Genomic DNA, 5,631 nt, shown 5'->3' with positions numbered 1-5,631 from the left:
ACGTGAGCCACTTCTCCGCCGGCAGCCGGGAAGGGACAAACTTTACGGCGGAGCCACACCTGTTACTGCTGCTGCTAGGCGACAGTCGGAGAGTTCTACTCTGTTTCTACTTCTGCTGCCTGGCTGCCAGCGTATCCTATCCAAATACAGCTACCATGAACCTTTCAACATCTGCTTGTGCTTCTAGAAAAGTATTAATAATATAATATCAACACATTTACGTGTTAAACAAAACCACAAGTCGGTTAAATATATAGTTTGTTTGTTTATGTCGTTTTTTTTTGTGCTATATGAGCAATCAATAAGCTAACAATGTTAGCATACTGGATGAATAGCTGCAATCATTTGGTGTTGCAATACTTCACATGCTTATAGAGTTTCACAGTGTCTAGGTCGTTATACTTAGACCTAGTTGTTTTCATGTCATACCAAAAGTATAAAATTCAGTATGCTAATAAGTAGTATAAATATATATATTAATATATATGCTTCCGTGATGGCTGTTATTATAGCAAACAAGCATGCAACCAGGCCCTGTGTCAGCAGAGGTCTCCCTCCTCTGAGATGCAAAAGCAGCACCACCATGGACACAAACATGTTTGCTCTTACCAGGGCTTAAAATGTAGGCTGTACAAAGTAACCCTGTAAACCATGACCTTGGATATACTGTATACACAACAGTATATACGATAGATGGATAAGAAAGGCGATACCTTTGATGACATGTTTATACCAAGCATGGTTTTGTGATTTTACAAAGACACAAGCGGGATACCTTGTTATAAGTTCTGTTTTTACATTTGAATTGTCCCTTTATTGTGTGGAGATGGTGTGCAGTCCTCGACAGAGAAGGCCTACATCAACATTTCCATGGATCTGGTGTCTGGAGGTTTGGTGAGTCAGCCTCTGGAGAAATACCTAAAGGTAAGTGGAACATCTGGTCATTTGCTCCTCAACATTTTAGTGTGATTTTACTGCTCCTGACTCACACACACCACCGATGCTAGAAAACGAAAAGAGTTACAGGTTTGTTTGTCCAAGAGTGACTTTGATAAAATTACCAATTTTAAAAGTATTTAAACTAAAACATGCTTTCTGTTGTTCTCTGTTGTCCCCTGGGCATCTATAACTTTTCAGTGATGGCATTTTGGACTCTTTAATCATAACTGTTGCTAAGAGGTGGGAAGTAATGAATACTTTGTTACTACTAAAGTAGAATGTTCACCACTTTTTACTTTAACTTCTTACATTTTAAAACAAATATCTGTACTTTCTACTCCTTACATTTTCAAAACAGGCTCGTTACTTTAGTTGTATTGCATTTGAGGGGAATTATCGATTCTTTTATTTCTTATCATTATGACGCAAGATTCAGTTAGCCTTGCAAAAAAACAACCAGTAGAAATCTACTTCATATAGGGATACTTTTTACTTTATACTTTGAGTACATTTCTGAGCCTGTAGCCTACTTTTCAATTGTACGTGAGTAAAGAATTTTAACCAGTTACTACACAAGTATCAGTACTTCTACTCAAGTCTACCGGTAGTCTGTACTTTTGACACCTTCTGCCATTTCACCCTTTTCCCCTTTCCTTTCCCTTCCTTTCACCCATGTTCGTGATCAGCTCTCGTTTGCCATTTTAGTGTTTTCTATATAAAAGTGTTCAGCAGGTTTTGGCTCTGACTTTTACTGCATGCCGTAAAACAGGGGGGGAGACATGAAAAAAAGGAACAAGGGCAGAGAATCCAGGGAATGATGGTCTAATATATTTTTGCCTTTTTGGAGCTGAACATGAGACATTAAAAGATCACAGCTGCTGGCAGTAGCTTCTGGGGTCTTCAATGCGGTATGTGCTCCTTTTTCTTCCTAATCTAATATTCATATCATTCATATTCATAGCTCATTGCTCTATCATCTTAAAAGACACACTGTTGATGTCATTGTTGTTCATATTATATTTTCAAGCCATCTGGATCATATTGGATTACTGTTAATTCACCAGTCCATGTTAAAAAATCTCAGCATAACTTGAAACCACCTAATCAGCTGACTTTAGCTTGTTTCTTCAATTGTATTTCTATGCACTGATAAAATAACTGCATTTTTCTCAAACAAGGTAAAATCGCTGCACAATCATTTCAAACATTTTTTGTACAGAAAAGAGAGGAAGCTAGCTGAGGAGACAGGGGAAACACAAATATGCATGAAAAAAAGTGTTGGACGACATAGAGAATGTGTAGTAAATTGAAAAACACTGGTGTAGTCCTTTACTGTAAATGAAGATGGAGGCTGCATGATCATGGAACTAGCTACTAATTACAACTTGTTGCAGTTTCTATAGTCCATGCAAAATCCGATTTATCTTGCTTTATCAGAAGAAACTGTCATCTTCTTTATTCAAAACAAAAAACAATACTCCCAATCTTCCTGTACCCCATTTTATCCCCCCATCTATGCAAATATAGAAACATGAGCGTACACACACACACACAGACACACTCAGTAACCCCATGTCGTGACCTGAGCAGCCTGTATTTCCCTGTCCAAAACCTCATAAAGTTCTACTGCTGCTGGAAACAACACAACCTGGATTTACAAGACTGGAGAGGCAGTGTACGTGTGTGTGTGTGTGTGTGTGTGTGTGTGTGTGTGTGTGTGTGTGTGTGTGTGTGTGTGTGTGTGTGTGTGTGTGTGTTTGTCTGGGTAAAACCATACAGGGTTGCAGCCAGGCCACAGAGATACATCAAGTCTGAGAGAGTGGTTTGATCGACCACAATGTCGTGAGGAGTATAAAACATACACACACACACACACACACACACACACACACACACACACACACACACACACACACACACACACACACACACACATACATTACTAAATAACTTTTTTTTTTAACTTAATTTGTAGTACATTTACAAATGCATATGACTTCACCAAAAAAAGACTGTTTCCCCCTAATTATGACTTCCATATCTGGTGATTAGGACTTAACCTAGGACAGAAAGATAAGCCATAATTGCTAATTTGGCATTCTCTCTCTGTTTCTTTGTAGGTCAAACAGATCACTGGTGCACTGGTGTGTTCTCAACAGGTGAATTTTAAGTGGTGTGTTTGAAATCTGACGTAATGTTCTTCATATCGATACACACCCAAGTCAGCTTTGTATTAGTGTCTTTGTCCGTTTTTTATTCACATGTAGTCTGATGCCAGAAGAAGAAAAATCTACTTTGTGTCAGAAAATAAGGGAGGGTTTTCAATTTAACTATCTGGCGCTGGAAGTACTGCATGTGTGTGTGTGTGTGTGTGTGTGTGTGTGTGTGTGTGTGTGTGTGTGTGTGTGTGTAGGCAGCATATTTAAAGAACATTGGAAACATATGTCTGGAGCCTGATAAAAACATTTTAGGCACCGGGTAATTTGGCATGATCTTTACACACACACTGCAACACACAAGCAGTCTCCCTTGGATGGAGGAAGTTTGACCTTCTGAGAAACAACAGCTATATGCATTAAATATCTGGACCAGAAACATTAAGAACTCTCAACTATGTCCTTAATTTAGATAGTTTGGTTTAGTTCATTTAATAATATTCACATAATCCGAAAAATATCCATGTGTGTGAGTGTATAAACTTAACAAAATCTGTGAAGAAGGCAACAAGTAATAGCCCCCGAATAAACTGCAATTTATGCAAGACGGTATACAATATATACCGTAGATGACCAAATAATCGCCCGCGTGCAAATACGCGCCTGTGCTCTAATAGCCGCCGGGGGTCCGACCTCATTTGGCATAATAAACGCCGGTTCAATTAAACGCCCGGGCGATTAAGTGTTTACCATAGTCTTGCACAGAAAACAAAAGTTTTTTTTTAACAGCACTTCACCGGCTCTCACCTCTTCTGTCAGTCAGCCCCTCCTCTCGCGCTCTCTCTCTCTCTCGCATGCAGGCGCGCGCGCACACACACACACACACACACACACACACACACACACAGACACACAAACACAGGCGCGCTAGACTGAGGGATATAGGGATATAGATAAATGCGCTAATGTACAGTGTTGAAATTACCGCGATCGACCCCCCCTTCCGTTATCATTCATAACACTGCTCTGATCAGCTCCCTGTGTCGCGGTAACACAGACAAACTGTATTGTATTTATTGTCTGATGTCAATAAAGATGCGTCGGGGGAAAAAGTAGTTTTGTTCCAGTGGTGCTATGGTGAGCTCCTTGTTCTTTGCATGATGGTCTGGTGCTGCTCATTGCAAAAATAAATTGTAGCCTGTTGCAAATACGCGCCTGTGCTCTAATAGCCGCCGGGGGTCCGACCTCATTTAGCATATTAAACGCCCGGGCTACTAAATGGTCATCTACGGTAGTTATGTATGTATTGTGCAATGTACAAAACTAAATGTGTTAGGTTACGCAACATGGGAAGTTACTCTTAAAATGATAAAGGGGATTACATTTATTTTGGATGCAGAAAACACAGCATTTTGCATGAACTGGAAAGGCTTTTATACGTGCACATGACATGCCAAGGGTAGGGATTAAGACAAATGGTGCAGTGCAGAATTTTGGAACTTGGATCGAGAACAAAAGAGATAAGGCGAAATAGCAGTGTTTGTCTGGGGGAGGCAGGGAGACAGCATCAACCACCATGGAAAATAGCATCCTCCCAACAAGGCTCAGTCCAGCCTGATAAAGTGAGGATCTGGATTAAAACATTTAACAATAATTTCAAAATGGATGTGAAAGAGAACTCAAGTCTGCCTAGGGATCATTATTTTTACACAAAGGTTTAGAAAAGGGTTTTAAAAGCTCATACTAAGGATCACACGCAACAATTTTTGCTCTGTCAGTTTTCCCCTGTTTTTGTAGCCTAATCTGTCCTTTTTGGAAATGCTCAACCATTGAGATCCTTTTTAAATAGTTTTTATAGCTCAGAGACAGGTTAATCACCAACCTGTATGGGCTCTGTTGGCATTTATGATGAGCGATCACAGGGAGTTCCAGGTGACAGAAATTTGTGCTCTTAGTACACAACTCCCCGTGAAGGCATGTTATTGATACATCATTGATTTGGCATTGTTTGCCTCGTTCACACTACAATGCTAGACCAGTGTTTTGAAACGTATCCGCTCTGGAGAGCGAATTCGAAAAGCTTAGTTTTTTAGGTGTGAAAAACACTGATTTAGTGTGGACATGATAGAAAAAGAGAGTCATAAAAAGAGAGAGCGGTGACCATCTGGCTCAGGTCAAACTCCAACAGAGGGTGATGATCACAGTAGTGTGTGTGTGTATGTGTGTGTGTGTGTGTGTGTGTGTGTGTGTGTGTGTGTGTGTGTGTGTGTGTGTGTGTGTGTGTGTGTGGGCCCCCTGCAGTGAAAGGTGATGACCACAGCTGTGTGTTTGACCTCAAAACTGCAGGATGCCTCCCCCCCTCCTAATCCTCTTCCTTCTCCATGTTCCCCATGTCCTCCCTGTGCTCCTATTCTTTATCTTCCTCTTCATCTTCTCTTCTGTTTTCTTTATTCCAATCTCTTGATCAATTCTCAGTCAAGAACACATTATCAGAATACATCAAGTTTACGGCACACAAGCCATGCAAGCAAAAAGA

Source organism: Eutrigla gurnardus (assembly GCF_963514095.1).
Source record: "Eutrigla gurnardus genome assembly, chromosome: 12".
Classification (NCBI taxonomy): domain Eukaryota; kingdom Metazoa; phylum Chordata; class Actinopteri; order Perciformes; family Triglidae; genus Eutrigla; species Eutrigla gurnardus.
The sequence above is the reverse complement of the archived record's forward strand: the minus strand, read 5'-3'. Positions refer to the sequence as shown.